We start from the raw sequence: 18,018 nt of genomic DNA, 5'->3' as shown, positions 1-18,018 counted from the left end.
GGAGGCGACGAGGTGGATGGCGGCATGATGGGGGACGGGGAGGAGATGGTGGAGAGGTCGGCGACGGTGGGTGGGGGTGGCAGCGGTGCCTCGGTCGGACTGGGAGAAAGATGAGACGAGGGAGAGGAAGGAGGGTGCAGAGGGGTGCCTCGACCGGATCTGGGGAATGGGAGAGAATGAGGATGGGTGGGTGGGTTTGGGTTTGGGTTTCTCGGGAGAAGCTCTTGATGGGTGTGTGATGGATGGCTCAAATCGCTTCGGACTGGCTGATCCGCGTGATTGTGGTTCCTTGCTTCTCATTAGCCGGTTGTTTTGTGCTGAAATCTTCAAAAATTGGACCCAAATCTTCTATGTTTTTTAAGAAAAAACTACAAATTTGTCTTGTAAAAAGGACCACAACTTTTTTCAAAAATATTAGTCCACAACTTATTTACAATTAACTAAAATGTCAAGATCACAACTGTTTACAATTAAGCTAGAAAATCAAAACACTAGCGGCCCAACACTGCTTCATTGCAACTCTGTCGGTCCCAATGATGTTGGATCACAACACCGCCGGTCCGGGTGATGCTCTGTTGCATCGCCGGTGACTATAGCAGCATCACCTTTTGCTACAACCCCCAACGACCTTGCGGCGCCACGCATGACCGGTGGCCACTACCCGGCAGCCAGCGCTACTAATAAGTAGCAATAGCGCCGTGTTTTGACCAGCGCTACTGCTATACCTCTGTGTATAAGGTTTTCCCTAGTAGTGGCGCCACGCATCACTGCCCCACACCATGAGCTTCAACGCCCCTCGCATCAACAAATCGTCACATCAAATCATCTCATATTGTTCACAAGGGTGCATCTTGGAATGTCAAACAATGTTGCCTAAGGAAGTTTTCATTTTCTTTGGACGAAAAAATCATTTTCCATTTTTCGGGTGCCCAAAATGAGTTTTTTTGTGAAGGACCTACCAAATAATTGTTGCAAAATTGGATCAAATCAATTTTCTAAAATACTAGGCCATATTTAATGCACAACTAACCAAATGGTTGGGTGTCACAAGCTTTGATCCACCTCCCGTGAAAAAGACAAATTTCTACCGATTTAGTCGGAAGCGGGTCAAATTTGAACTGCAGCTGCCTCATAGTTTGCTTTTTATTTTTCCCAAAAATCATTTTTAGGTACAAAAGTATCTATTTAATCAAATAAAAACCAAAAGTTTTCCAATATTCAAGAACTAGCTAGGAATGGTCATGCCCTCCATTTTGACCTTATTTTGAAACAGGCATGAAAAATTCAAAAAAATGGAAAACCTTCGCATTGTGTCATTATATGTGACCAATTTACTAGAAAAAATAATAAACTTGTAATATGGCAACTTTTTAAAAAGTGTTCTCAGAAACGAGCTATGATGTGTGGAGATCAATGGCTTTCAAGCCAAATGGTCAATGTTATGGCCACATTCATGGCATAGTTTGTTCAAATGATCTCATATTGTTCGCAAGGGTGCATCTTGAAATGGCAAACAATGTTGCCTATGGAAGCTTTCATTTTCTTTGGACCAAAAAAATCATTTTCCATTTTCCGAGTGCCCAAAATGAGTTTTTTTCTGAATGACCTACCAAATAATTGTTGCAAAATTGGACCAAATCAATTTTGTAAAATACTAGGCCATATTTAATGCACAATTGACCAAATGGTTGGGTGTCACAAGCTTTGATCCACCTCTCGTGAAAAAGACAAATTTCTGCCAATTTAGCTAGAAGCGGGTCAAATTTGGACAGCAGCTGCCTCATAGTTTGCTCTTTATTTTTCCCAAAAATCATTTTTAGGTACAAAAGTATCTATTTAATCAGAGGAATACCAAAAGTTTTCCAAGATTCAACAACTAGCTAGGAACGGTCATGCCCACCGTTCTGACCGCATTTTGAAACGGACATGAAAAATTCAAAAAAAAATTGGAAAACCTTTGCATTGTGTCAATATATGTGACCAAGTTACCAGGAAAAATAATAAACTTGTAATAGGGCAATTCTTTTAAAAAAGTGTTCTCAGAAACGAGCTATCATGTGTGGAGATCAATGGCTTTCAAGCCAAATGATTAATCTTATCGCCACATTTATGGAATAGTTTGTTCAAATGATCTCATATTGTTCGCAAGGGTGCATCTTGGAATGTCAAACAATATTGCCTAAGAAAGTTTTCATTTTCTTTGGATGAAAAAAATCATTTTCCATTTTTTGAGTGCCAAAAATGAGTTTTTTTGTGAAGGACCTACCAAATAATTGTTGCAAATTTGGACCAAATCAATTTTATAAAATACTAGGCCATATTTAAAGCACAATTGACAAAATGGTAGGGTATCCAAAGCTTTTGATGCACCTTTGGTGAAAAAGACAAATTTCCGCCGATTTAGTAGGAAGTGGGTCAAATTTGAACTGCAGCTGCCTTAAGTTTGCTCTTTATTTTTTCAAAAATAATTTCTAGTTACATAGGTATCTATTTAATCAGAAATAGATGGTTTGGTGGCGATACATTGAGGTTTGGACGCTGGCCCAGGGCCCCAACTCAAGAGCATGTAAACTCGCATGCCCTCCGCGTGGTCGCCGCATGACCGTGGCGTTGCCTTGCGTTCTGGGAGGCCTAGGCAGGTCTATTGGGTTGGGCACTCCCCTGGTATGTGCTAGGAAGAAAATTACAACATAAGATTCTCACGAGGAGACCGAACTATGCTCAAACATGAATTAGCAGCCAAGTGTTTGATTAGCGGTACGGGAAATGCACATGGCCAATGGGCGTGAGTTTTGGCTGAGGATGATCATCTACTAAGAAGACTGTCTTCACAAATTTTTAGCTCAAAAGGAGGAGCCTAGGTGGTACTTGCTTTGCAAAGTAACACAATGGACAAAAATATGAATGTTGAATCTGGGCTCAAAATAATGAACGGGTTGAGCTGAAATTTGGTGGAAGATGGTTATTTTGGCATAGGAAAGCACTGTACAAAATTGATACCATTAGGACATGCCAAAGTGGTACTTCCTTCACAATGCTCTTCTCTATACAGAAACTTGGGGAAATTAGTGAGAGAAATTGGATAAATGAAATGATCTCAAATTTGGTGTAGGTAAGTTACATAGGTATGGTCATGCCGTGATAAATTTTGAGATCATTTGGGTAAGCCTAGCTAGTACTTACTTCACAAAGCTTCTATCTAGATAGAAAGTTCGGAAATTTTTTGAGGAAGATTTACTAGCAAAATGGAGCTGAATATTATCATGTGGCAATGATTTGAGTATGGGAGAGTGCCCAAAAAGTTTGAGGGTAATAGGAGGGGTCTAGATAACACATGCTTTGCAATGTGCCAATCTGGCCATAAAATAGAAATTGAACCTGGGCTCACATAGATGATTTGAATGACCTGCAATTTGGAGGAGGGTGATAATTTGGGCATATGAAGGAACTGTATAAATTTCATGTCATTTCAATATATAAAAACGGTACTTCCTTCACAATGCTCTCCACTGAACAAAAAAATTGGGAAAACATTGAGGGAAAATGGTTAAATTAAATGAGCTAAAATTTGGTGGAGGGAGATTCTATGGGCAGGGTCATGTCTTGGTAAATTTTCAGCAATTATAAAGCAATATAAAATATAGTTGCTTCACAAACTAAAAATATTACAAGAAACAAAGATTGGATGGTGATCTCTCATGGATTGTTAGATGGGGCATATAGAATATGTGGCCAAAATTCAACTCATTAGGATATGCATAGCTAGTACTTCTTTCACAAAGGTTCTAGGTGGAAAAAAACTTTGCAAATTTGCGGAGGAAGATTTACTAGGAAAATTGAGCTGAATTTTGTCATGAGGCAATGATTTGGATAGGAAAGAGTGCCCAAAAATTTTGAGGGCAATCAAGAATATATAAATAGCACTTCCTTCACAAAGTGTTTTTCTAAACAGAATAGGAAAATGAATATTGTTGAATTATTTTTGAACTAGGCAAAGAAGGATTTTTTACATATTTGATGAAGATATGACCCAAAGAATTTATGAGATTTTTTTGGGAATTTTAGGATTGACAGAAATATAGGTTGCTTCACAACCTAGGGCAAAAATTAACACATGGACATGACACATAGGCAAAACTAATGAGGTGGCGCCTAGTCATAGCAATCCACCACAATTTAGAAGGTTATGACCATCTATATTGGTCGTGGTCATCTAGAAATAAGGTAGCGGACCATTGCTGTCTGCTTTATGACCATTTCGTGTAAGGAAATGACGACCTTTCTGACCAAAATGGTCGTTATAGTTTAGGGTTTCGAGCCCCCCGAACAGCTTTTGACCATTTGGTCGCAAATGGTCGTAGATTTGTGACCAATTCTTCCAGGGTCACTAAGAGAAGGTCGCAAGTTGACATATTTCTTGTAGTGTAAGTGATTTTCTAGCCATTTAATGACCATAATTCCAATTTGAACTACATCTACATGCAACGGCTAACCATAACGGTTTGAAAAATCATATTTGTGTACTTGTGTGCGAGTTAATTCTATGTGCAGTAAATTAGAAGGAATTTTCGAACATATTGGTCTCATGACATGCACACATGCATATCTATGCATGGAGTGCCAAGACATTTTAATTCCAAAAAAAATTATAAATGATAAGAAACACATGAAACCTTGGTTGATGTAATGTCATGCCACCAAGATGATGTGGTAAAAAAATTGGCCTTTTTGACGAAAGTTTGGACACACACCCCTCACAAACTGGAGCAACTCACTAGAAGGCTCATGGTTCCGAGAGGGAATAATGCATGTTCGATGATGAACAGGAGATAGCTTCCTCTTACGGCCTTCAGATATTTCCTTCAATTAACGTGCACTACTACAACTTTAATGTGAAAAATTGGAAAATTCTAGGTGTCATTTAACCTTTTAAAGACATTTAAGTGATTTTCTAGCCATTTAATGACCGTAATTCAAATTTGAACTACACCTACATGCAACGCCTAACCATAACGATTTGAAAAATCATATTTGTGTACTTCTGTGCGAGTTAATTCCATGTGCAGTAAATTAGAAGGGATTTTCAAACATATTGGTCTCATGACATGTACACATGCATATGTATGCATGGTGTGCCATGGCTTTTTAATTCCAACAAATTAAAAAATGATCAGAAAAAACATGAAACCTTGCTTGATGTAATGTCATGCTAGAAAGATGATGTGGTAAAAAATTGGCTTGTTTGACGAAAGTTTGGACACACCTCCCTCACAAACCGGAGAAACTCACTAGAAGGTCCTTGGTTCCGAGAAGGAACAATGCATATTTGATGACAAATGGGTGATAGCTTCCTTTTACGGCCTTCAGATATTTTCTACGTTTAACATGCACTAATACAATTGTCATATGAAAATTTGGAAAATTTCAGGGGTCATTTGACCTTTTGAAGACATCTAAGTGATTTTCTAGCCATTTAATGATCGTAATTCAAATTTGAACTACATCTACATGCAATGGCTAACCAAAATGGTTTTAAAAATCATATTTGTGTACTTGTGTGTGAGTTAATTCCATGTGCAGTAAATTAGAAGGAATTTTCAAACATATTGGTCTCATGACATGGACACATGCATATTTATGCATTGAGTGCCATGGCATTTTAATTCCAAAAAATAAAAAATGATCAGCAACACATGAAACCTTGGTTGATGTAATGTCATGCCACCAAGATGATGTGGTAACAAAATTGGCATGTGTGACGAAAGTTTGCACACACACCCCTCACAAGCCGGAGCAACTCACAAGAAGGCTCTTGGTTCCGAGTGGGAATAGTGTATGTTTGATGACGAATAGGAGATAGCTTCCTCTTACGGCCTTGAATTTTTTTTCTATGTTTAACGTGCACTACTACAACTGTAATGTGAAAAATTGGCAAACTCTAGGTGTCATTTGACCTTTTAAAGACATTTAAGTGATTTTCTAGCCATTTAATGACCGTAATTCAAATTTGAACTACATCTACATGCAATGCCTAACCATAATGGTATGAAAATCATATTTGTGTACTTGTGTGTGAGTTAATTCCATGTGTAGTAAATTAGAAGGAATTTTCAAACATATTGGTCTCACGACATGGAAACATGCATATGTATGCATGAAGTGCCATGGCATTTTAATTCCAAAAAAATAAAAAATGATCAGAAAAACATGAATCCTTAGTTGATGTAATGTCAGGCCACCAAGATGATGCGATAAAAAATTGGCCTGTTTGATGAAACGTTGGACACCCCCCTCACAAACCGGAGCAACTCACTAGAAGGCTCGTGGTTCCGAGAGGGTACAATGCATGTTTCATGACGAACATGAGATAGCTTCTTCTTACGGTCTTCAAATTTTTTCTACATTTAACGTGCACTACTACAACTGTAATGTGAAAATTTGGAAAATTCTAGGGTTGATTTGACCTTTTAAAGACATGTAAGTTATTTTCATGCCATTTAATGACAGTAATTCAAATTTGATCTACATCTACATGCAATGGCTAACCGTAATGGTTTTAAAAATCATATTTGTGTACTTGTGTGCGAGTTAATTCCATGTGCAGTAATTAGAAGGAATTGTCAAACATATTGGACTCACGACATGGACACATGCTTATGTATGCATGGAGTTCCATGGCATTTTAATTCCAAAAAAAATAAAAAATGATCAGAAATACATGAAACCTTGCTTTATGTCTCGTGCCACCAAGATGATGTGGTAAAAAAAATTGGCATGTTTGACGAAAGTTTGGACACACCCCCTCACGAACCGGAGAAACTCACTTGAAGGTTCATGGTTCCGAGAAGGAACAATGCATGTTTGATGACGAACAGGATATAGCTTCCTCTTACGGCCTTCAAATTTTCTTCTATGTTTAATGTGCACTAATACAACTATCATGAAAATATGGAAAATTTCAAGGGTCATTTGATCTTTTAAAGATATTTAAGTGATTTTCTAGCCATGTAATGACTGTAATTCAAATTTGAATTACATATACATGCAACGGCTAACCATAACGGTTTGAAAAATGATATTTATGTACTTGTGTGCGAGTTAATTCCATGTTTAGTAAATTAGAAGGAATTTTCAAACATATTTGTCTCACGGCATGTGCACATCCATGGAGTGTCATGGCATTTTAATTCCAAAAAATTAAAAAATGATCAGAAAAACATGAAACCTTGCTTGATGTAATGTCATGCCACCAAGATGAGGTGTTAAAAAATTGGCCTATTTCACGAAAGTTTGGACACACCCCCTCACAAACTAGAGCAACTAACTAGAAGGTTCGTGGTTCCGAGAGGGAACAATGTATGTTTGATGACGAACGGGAGATAGCTTCCTCTTACATCCTTCAAAAAAATTTCTATCTTTAACGTGCACTAATACAACTGGCATGTGAAACTTTGGAAAATTTCAGGGGTCATTTGACCTTTTAAAGACATTTAAGTGATTTTCTAGCCATTAAATGACCGTTATTCAAATTTGAACTACATCTACATGCAACAGGTGACCATAATGGTTTGAAAAATCATATTTTTGTGTACTTGTGTGCGAGTTAAAAAATCATCAAACGATGTAAATATCTGATGTTCAAAAAAGAAAATGTAAAGATCTGGCAAGACAACCGGCCCCCACACAATTGGCACTCTATCTCGCGGCTCGAGGTTTGGTAGGTGAGTGGCGGGGATCATTAGTCAGACACGGTTCTATATTGGAAACCGCCAGCTATTATGTTCACACATGGATTTTGTTGCGGGAATCGTGTGTAATTTGAACTACAGTACTCATAAATTCCGGCGACCGACGTGTGTACTATTCTCGTCGATCTAGATTCTGGACACTAATAAATACTACCTTGCTCACGTTGCCCCGCCTGCATTCTCATCTACATCCTCCCCTCGCTCGCCCTCTCTCTCTCTCTCTCAAATCTCTGCCATGGCGACGCCGGTCTGCCCACGCGCCGACGAGGAATCGCCCCCCTGGGGATGCTCACTCGAATAGCAGCGACGAGGACCCCTACGCGCCGCCAGATGAGGTTGCGCCAGACCCCCAACTTCGGATTGGTTTTGGCTCCAGTACAATCTTTGTCTGTGGAAGTCGCTGCCACCGATTGAGAAAGCCAGGCAAGTGGCGTTCAAGAAGAACATGGCGGAGGAGGAAGGCAGGTACCTGGTGGCTTCTGAAGCCCGTGATGCCGCCTGGAAAAAGGAGGCGGTGGAGCTTTGGGGGCGGGCGCGTCGTCGTGCGGAGGAGGTGTACAAAGACGGTTACTTTGCGAGGAAGGTCATAGGCGTTGGGCGCCTCGTCGCTCCGTGGAGGTGGGCCGATAAGCTCCAGCGTGCCACCGACGAGGAGCTCCGGTGGGCGCCCAACGGAATGGTAAGATCATTCGCGTGCGTCCGCCAGCAAGTGGTAGATCGGTACGTCAAGCGCTGCAAGGCGGAGTACTGCCTCCGCACTAGGAAGACACCGCGCACCAGGGAGCTGCTGGCGAGGGGCTGCCGAAATACTGGCCCAAGGAGGGATTATTAGTTTTAGTATTTTCGTTTTCAATTTTATGCATTGTACCTAGTAGTTAAGTATCATCACGTATATGTTATGATATTATATATATATATTATGTGATGAACTAATGAACAATTAATATATGTATATATATATTATGAATTCCATTTTCTATCTGTTTTTGTATACTAATTTGAATCTAGCTGTTATCATCCACATATACAGAATGGAAAGCGTATATACACACATTGAAACATACGATATAAGAACACAAAATAGAGTACACACATTGAAACAGAGCAATTAACAGAGCAATACTATGATTTTTGTGAATACATAGCTATCCACGTTGAAACGACGCAACAAAATAAAACACGTCCATGAGACCATGACCAGCAGCCCTTGCCTATGGTAGCTCTTGGCTCTGCCTGAACTCGTGCAGGCGTTCGTCCAAGCAATCAAAATGCTCGCGGTACATTTGGAGCACGATCTCGAGCTCCAAGTTGGCTATTTCATCGGAGATCACTAGCTCGAGGATGCGACGACCATGTTCCTCTACTGCGCCTAGGTGGACACCTGGGCCAAGGAGGCGGTCGAGCCTACCGATCGACGCGTTGGCACCAAGCGGGCTGCGGACAAGGCGAATGGCGCGGCGGGCGTTCGGTGAAAGTACGACGCGGCCGGCCTCTGTTGCAAGTACGGCGTAGAGGGCCTCTGCCCACTCCTGGCGAGGAATGGGGGTACTGACTGGACATGTACCTAGCTGCGACACCCTGTTGACAGTAGGCAAGCGTCGATGGATCTGCTCTTGCTGTGCGGCGCGTCGCACCTCTCGCTCTGCGGCGCTCCAACGGTCTCGCCGTGCAGCGAGCCGTAGCCTATCGGCATGGACACACATAACTTGCTCGGCGCTGACATGCCTATTTTGATCCATGGTGCTGAAGCGTCATGTACCTAGCTGCGACACCCTGTTGACAGTAGGCAAGCGTCGATGGATCTGCTCTTGCTGTGCGGCGCGTCGCACCTCTCGCCTGCGGCGCTCCAACGGTCTCGCCGTGCAGCGAGCCGTAGCCTATCGGCATGGACGCGCATAACTTGCTCGGCGCTGACATGCCTATTTTGATCCATGGTGCTGAAGCGTCATGCGCCAAGGGTCTGCTCAAGCCTGGCGATGAGGCGCATCACGGCATCGTCCATTGTGTTGCCGGGGAGCACCTCGGCCTCGACGGGCCGTGGTGCCTGCTTGTTTTCCTCATCGACGAGGTTGATTGCAGAGGCGGCACTTCGGTGGGTTAGCATGCTTGGAAAAGGTGGATGTGCTACAGGCTGCGCTTGTTGCCTCCGTGCGTTGCGCGCCACCTAGGTTTATGCGCAATATCGCTGGGTGGTGGGAAACCGGTGAGGAAATGGCGGGAAACGGTGGCGTGTTCATAAAATGCTATCAATTAATGGAAACTTAGCATAGAAGGAACATTGAGCTAGCACAAGAAGTAGATGATAATCACATGATCATTTATCCTAGTTAATTATGCATGCAATAGTTTACTTTGGTGTGTGGAAATGTCATGTGTGTAATAGCCACCAAAGTAATTGGATGCTTGCCGCGTATTACACACATCTTGTTTATGTGAAACATTTTTGTTCTCTTGGCTCAGCACAAACAGTTTATAGGAATGAACTGTATGCCCTCCATTGCACACCCCTTGATCTGGTTGAACCATTTATGTTGCGTTGCCTAGTCGAAACAGTTCATCCGAGTGAACAATATGTTGTATATCGCACACACCTTCATCTGGCTGACCATTTTTGTTGTGTTGCCTAATCACAAACAGTTCATCCGAGTGAATAGTAAGCTGTATATCGCACAAGCCTTCATCTGGTTGTCCATTTATTTTGTTCTGCCACATCGCACATAGTTAATTGAGCTGAACCATATGCCCTGCATCGCACACGCAACTAAAATTTGAACCCTGTTTGATGCATCCGTCATCGCAAACATTTTGCACCCTTTTGACGGTTATTTTACACCAGTGTTTGCGATTATTGCATCACACACAGTTTCATCGAAGGGTCTTTGATCATAGTGTCATGTTAGCAGCAACCTGCAGTAGTGAACCTGAGGTGCTAACAAACACTAGCTGACCTGGATTGTCAACCCGAGGCGGGTGATCCTCTCGACTCCATGTGATTGGATGTTCTGACCACCGTAAGTATTGAGGTACCGCCAGCTCAATCGCACTGACCGCGCATTTATAAACCTTCTGACCACCTTTGCAGAGACTTGTGGTAAAAACAAGATACTGGCCGCTGTTGAGCAGCTTTGGATTACTCTGTTATCCTGACAGATGCTGTTGGTTACCCTTACTAGGCTGTTGGTTATAACCACCCTGGTTACCTTGTCCTTGATATCCAGAAGTTGAGCCACCACCACCAAAGCCGGGCTCCAATGAGCCAGATCTTGACCCGCCAGGCGGGCCATTATTGTTTCCATGATTCTGACTGAAGTTGGAATTCCTGTACTCTCTCATGATGAAACAGTCCTTCCAGGCATGAGTCACCGCTTTATTGGGCAGGCTGTGTTTTGGGCAAGGTTCATTCATCATTGCATCAATATTGAATCTTGGCCCTCCAAAGGCCTTTTTACCATTGCCATTATGGCACTGGTTTTTATATCCAGTGTTGGTTTTAGCTACAAGACCTGACCCGCCATCGGGCTGTGAGCGCTTGCCACCATTTCCTTGATTGTTGCCGTTATGCCCTATCACGTTCTGCTACTGACCTTTTCCATTGCCACCCTTCTTCCCTTATTGGATTTTTCATCATCAGATCCAGGGTCTTTACCTTGTGTGAGTCGGCATACTTAATGAGGGCCGCCATGAGTTCGCCCATGTCATTGGAGGAACGCTTAAGCCGCCCAAGCTACCGCTTAAGGGGGTAAAAAGATAGTTCTTCTCTAGGATCAGAGCCACCTGACCCGCTGCAATACTGTCAGATGAGTGAATAATAGCAGAGACCCACCGGACCCAATGGTGGGCCAACTCATCCACAAGCTGCACACATTGTTCCAGATCCACAATCGTCAGCGGCTGCTTGCATGTCCCCTGAAAGTTTTTGATGAAACAAGCTTTCAACTCCACCAATGAATTGATGGAATTGGCAGGTAGACCTTTTAGCCATGTTCGAGCCGGTCCATCCAGCATCATGATGAAATATTTGGCGCATATAGCTTCATTAACATCCAGCATCTCCATAGCCAATTCATAGCTCTCAATCCAAGTATTAGGGGGGAGATTAGTTGTGTAATTAGGAACCATACGAGGGCCCTTAAAATCTTTGGGCGAACTTTCATTGTGCATAGCCGGTACCAGACACGGCACACCAACGGTCCTGGAAGTCGTCCCAGCTTCAATAGATGCCGAAGGGTTTACTAGAAATTGCTAATGAGCCCCCAATTGAGCTGCCAATTCCACCTCACGATAGGCTCTAGCCTGATCTTCAAGGGCCTGAGCATTGTTCAGCATATTGACTCTCGGGGAGGGTTAGGTCCACGAGGTGGGTCATCATTACGAGGCGGGTTTCAACGTCACTCACTACTGGAAACTGCCAGTGACTCAATGTGGCATCTATAGCTTCGACTTGGGCAGGGAGTTGAGTGAACACGCTCATGACTGTATGAATAGGCCACCTGCTATGCCACAGCCGTCTGAAGAAGCTCCACAGTGTTCAGGTCTATCGCAACTGGAGACTCGCCTTCGATCGGAATAGCCGCCAGCCGTGTAGCTGCTGCTATCATGTTATCCACCGGGTTAGAATAACGGCCAGTGGGTGTTGGAACCTGTTGAGTAGGGGTTAGATCCCTATAGCGTGGGTCTGGCACACGAGGCTAAGCCGCCACTCCGGCCCCTCGCGCCTCAGCAGCTTGGGCTACAACGGGCGGGTTACTCGTTCCTCCCCCGGTGTGTTAAAAAGATTTCGTCCCTCAAACTACGAAGCTAGGTGGATCTGGTGCCCCCTTCGAAGAACAACATTGGATGCGTTCTGGTCTAGACTTAGATGAAAAGCTTCCGCCCTTATCCGCTATGACTCGGCCTCCATCGAAGCTCGCTCAGTCGCCATCCTGGCATTCTCCGCATTAAGATCCTCTTGGGCCTTGTCCACCTCATCTCGCACCTTTCCAACTTCGGCATTATGCTGTGCTTGATTTGCAGGAGTCACCTCCATGGCTAACAGAGTCGTCAAGGTGCCCAAGAGCTCAGATAAAACTTGAGTCGGCGGCCGAACTGAACCTCTCGCCCCGGCTGTCACCGCCGCAGTTGAGTTGGATGTCATAACCGCGACCGTTCATGAACTACCATTGGTTGCGTACCAACCATAAAAATAGCAGCCCTGCTTGGCGGCTCATAAGGGTCCGGAATACTGTCACCATCGGAATAGCCCCCAAGCCCGCCATCCTCAAGCTGATAGATTGAATTGGTTTCTCTGGTCAAGGACTTATCACCTGAGTATATGGCTATCTCTCCACCAGATGCAGAACCTTCCTCGAGATCCACCCCATGAACAAAGCCAACAAAGGCGCACTTCTGTCCGGGTTGACCCCTGGCGGGTCATGCGCACTGAGCCGTCTCAATGATGTCGATGCAGACATACGGCTCAGGCTCTTACTCGCCGATCTTGCCGATGAAGACGTGAATTCTGCCGAAGGGAACCTGGTGCTCGTACTTGATTGAGTCGTCCTCGCGGCCCCAGCCCGCGTCGTCGATGTAGATCTTGCCGCGGTGACTCTTAGTCATCCAGCCCACGGCATATCCTTCGATCCCTGAGAAGTTGCCCTTCAATAACCCGATACCATGGTTCTCTGGCACCACGGTGGGCGCCAAGTGTTGTATATTTAACACGGCAGATGCCGTTGTGAAAGGACTTAGGTGTGGAGCCATCACAATGTAGGTTAGCTCGAAGGGGTTGAGCGACACAAAGGACACAAAGGTTTACCCAGGTTTGGCCCCACACAACAAGGTAAAAGCCTACTTCCTGCTTCTAGTTGTATTGCTTGAGTCTCGATTACAAGGGAGCGATTACGCTTGACGTAGCTACCGATCAGTTGTTTCTTGAGTTAACCCGCCGCCGGGTCTTACCTTTATATACACAGGTCGAGGTCCCGAGGGTTACAAGAGTTCGAGTCGGATCACACAACGTGACCAGCTCGGTTTCTAAGTCTCCTTGCCTTACCAGGCAAGTCATCATTGGGCGGCTCACACTTTCCGGGTGTTGGGCGGTCAGCAGGCCCGCCTCTTAAGCTATCGTCTTCCTGCTTCGTCTTCTCAGGCCTTCTTGGGCACTCTTCATATTAAGTCGCCAACGGTGTAACCCGGCCACTCCTGGGCGGTTCACACCTCCTAGTTATATCCCCAACACAGACTGAATTGAGTGGATAGACATTAACATAGATTGTTCTCAGAACTCACCACACAACAAAAGCGGCAGTACTAGACAATACAGGGTTCACACACACAAATCAAGTACTGAACAATAGAACTTACTATAGACAAGCAGAGTTGCACTAATTAAACTCTATAGACTATTTCTTGCCACCAACCTATGGGATGTACCCCACATGACTAAATAGGCCTTGGGCTTCGTGAGAGATTTCTACCGGCACCATCGCCATCTCATTAACCTTGCAGAACCTAACAAAGTAGTATTTCCACTCATATACATGACGATGAAGACAGCCCGCATCAGATTTGGCAGGTAGATTTATAAGAACCACACCCTTCGTAATAGAAGGCATAGCTAGGAAATTATTGTGGTGAAGTACACCCTCGAGAACACGCCTAACAACAATGCTACAGGAAAACACTTGTTCACGACACGTTGCGACAAGGACACAATAGCTGGATAGTTTAGTAGTAGAAATTATCCTCAAGTCTTCCATTTCACATGACATGACTTTGAGAACTTCATCTCCACCGCGGACCTGATTCTAATCCAAACAAAAACCAAATATTTTATTACTACCTCCGTTCAGAAATTTAAGAAGATTTTTAATATTTTACTTCATATAAGACAACATATGCACAGAGAAATGAGTGAACAAAGACACTAGATCATGTCTTCAAAGGAATGAGAACAGAGGGATCACTTGCAATATCCATAACACAAGTTACTGAGGCAACTATAGTCTCTTCAAAGGCATGAGAACCAAAATCTTGCATTTCCTATAGCTAGCATTGATGTTCATAAATTAGTTGAAAGTAATCTATAAGAAGTTAGTGTTATGTGCAAAAATCATATGTATGTCAACCTCTCGCATGTTTTGGTCAAAAGAGCAATTTAGAACCGTCATTTGGCACACAAAAATCACATGCAAGACCACACAGAAAGTTGTACTACTAGTACTAGGACTGCTTGTTAGATGAAAAATCACGATCAAGATCGCCAAAAAGATCATCAACAAGAGATATTACCTGGACTGGCTTAATGAGGGAACCCGGAGAGGGGGCTTGGATAGCTTGATGCCCTTGATCTTGTCTGCGGTAGTCTTGGTGGGTGCTTGCACTTCTTCGTACCCTTAGCCTCGATGGTTTTGGCCAGATCCATAGACATCACTTCGGACGGTTCTCTAGGGTCCATCATGAAACTGTCAAATAAAAATAAAATAAAAGAAACCATAATCACAAACCGAAAACAAGAATAGAGAGGGAGTTATAGGATTAGTCGCAGGGTTGCAATACCGGGCCTTGGCTAGAAGCAACACCATTGATGCGCTCACCTCTCCTTCTTTGGGAGAGAAGAACAATGGCAAAAGTGCATTGGGGTTTTCTTGAAGAAATGAGGAACAATATGAGGGAGAAGCGAGTTGGGGTTTTCTTCAAGAGAGAAAGATGAGGGAGAAGAGTGAAATGATGGTTGCTCCATTCGTCCAACTTACTGTTGGAAAGGTGGGGGGTTTTGTGATTTAACGGCTCATTGGGCATTACTACAACGCTTCGACCGGTGTACTCTACCATGAAGTTATGCACTCTAGTATAGAGTAATTTAGTGCATTGGAAGTGGACCTCGATGATGGCTGTCCCACACATCGGCGAAAGTGAGTAGCAAGGTTTCCGACGACCGTTGAGGAGGATCCGCACGATAGAGCATGTCCACTATTTCTGAAAAACTTTGATTACAGCAAGAGTTTCTACTCTTATGATGGAGGAGTGTGAAACATGGCAGCCACTCGGTACTCCTACTACTAGTCATGTGAAGTGGTTCACACGTCATTACGATAATCTTGTTGCTACTATAGGAAGATATGGCGATAAAAATTGATCTTGTGCCCATGTCAACTATATGACCAGTAACGTAACATGCCCCTTTTTTGACTGTTCAATCGAGAACTGACGGTCAGTTCAATGTTAACATAACTAGGACTACAGCGCACGAAGAGTATGGTGCTACAGTACTCCATGGCACATGGGATCTAAGATGAGCATGAACGGTGCATGAGCCCACTCTAGGTCAACACAAATACACTAGGAGCATGCAAAGCATGCAAGAAGAGGGATGCTGAGATGAGCATGCATGAACAAGGAACACCTATGTTGAGATGAGAATGCAACAACACACACCCGCACACTTTGAGCTACGGTGACTGATCTGCACCATCTGAGTTGGATCCAATGGCCATGTTGCGCCGAGACATGCGCGGGCATAGGACGCCTAAACACCACCAAAGTCCCTCTGCTTCTCGAGGCGCTCAACGGTGGTGATGCAGGGTGCCACCACACACAGAGCCCGCTCCCAGTCGACGGGAGCCAGTTCATCAAAGACGGCATCCAATGGCATGAATGGATTCCGGTGACGACGCCCTAAGAGGATTCGCCCGGCAACAGCGACGGCCGCTCGCGACCCCTCCTTGTCCAGCTCTTCCCCCACCACCTCGCGGAGACGGCTCACGTCCTCGGAGATATAGGTGAGGAAGGAGACTAGGTCAGGAAGCTGAAACTCGTTGAAATCGATGGGGGTGGTCGAATAGGTTTAGCCTGACGGCCGGCATGGTCGCGCTGGCACGACAGTAGGCACCGTGCAACCGCCTCACGTGTGTGGCAACATGGTCAAGCAAGTGGTTGAGGCAATGCAGGATCTCATCATGATTGGCCCTCTCACGCTCCAGCCGGCTCGCCTGACCGCCTATCGTATCTCCCACTTTCTGCAGCAATGCTGCCGACGCCTTGAGCATCTTTGTGGTGGACGCCTACCGCTTTTGACCATGAACTCCCACACATAAAGGAGTAGCATGGTGCTCCTCTCCTCCTTGAGCTCACGAAGCTCCACATCCTTGTCCTTGAGCTCCGCATGCTTGGCCTGGAGCTCCTGTGTCAGGTGCCTCACCTCAGAGTCTGTCTTCTGGTGCGCCGCCATGGAACTAGTAGAATCAATGGGGAGAGGAAGCAAAGGGGCGAAACGGTTGAAAGGCAATGCAATCTACGGGATGATGGAGGGAGATAGCCGAGGACCGGGGTGAATCTTTTTGTTTTCACCATGGGAAAATACCAGTCAACAACTTTTCACTTCAGGGAGCAATGGATTTTATAGGCGGAGTCATCATGACTAATTGCTACCATGCCTGCTCCCATTAATCAAAAAAATAAATCCTGCCGCGCCTGCCGCACCCAAAGACCAGTGCAACGAAGTGGTGGATATTTAAATTTACCAACTTGCAAGGAGAAAAAAGGTGAAAAAAATGTGGCGGTGGCCTTGGTCGCACTAGCCCAACTAGCTAGCCACCGTGCTTCACTGATGTACTCGGCAGGAAAGGTGGGCTTGTGTGATTTGATGACTCATTTACTTGCTTCGGCTCTACGACCGAGGAGGACCTAGAAAATGTGCGGTAGGGCGTCCCACGTCTCAGCAAGGAAGAAAATATGCGTGCACCACCCGGGAGGACCCAAAAACTGCATGGTAGGGTGTGCCACGTCTCGGCACGGAGGAAAAATGTGCGTGTAAAAATAAATTGTATCAAACTACGTATTGTTCGACCTCGGGACCTAGCTAGTCAGTCGAAAACACCCCACTAGCCACACAACATCATGATGATAACGCGGCATAGAAGATAGGTGTGGTTAGCTCCGTCTCAACCAGCCACAATGCCTCTTGTTCTAGGCGATTCATCTATTTTCCAAGCATTTTTTAGTTATAATAACACCAGACAAGCTCGCGTCGCTATTCATGTGTGCCCGTGCGTCTAAAGGTTGTACTGCTAGATGGAGAGGAGAGAGAGATGGTAGACATGGGACACACCAGTAAGTCAGTCAACATTCATGCACGTGTTGACTAGCCACTCCCTCTACTCTACTCAATGTAATACTATATAAAATCAAGGTATGCGACAAAGCTAACAACCGTTGCGGTTTCAGGCTATCGACGTATGCTTTGTACTCCAGGTTGCAAGTTTGAATCTCATCCTTCATATTTGTTAGTTTT

The sequence above is a fragment of the Triticum dicoccoides genome, chromosome 3A (genome assembly GCF_002162155.2).
Source record: "Triticum dicoccoides isolate Atlit2015 ecotype Zavitan chromosome 3A, WEW_v2.0, whole genome shotgun sequence".
In the NCBI taxonomy this organism is placed as follows: Eukaryota; Viridiplantae; Streptophyta; class Magnoliopsida; order Poales; family Poaceae; genus Triticum; species Triticum dicoccoides.
This window is presented reverse-complemented; position numbering follows the sequence as displayed.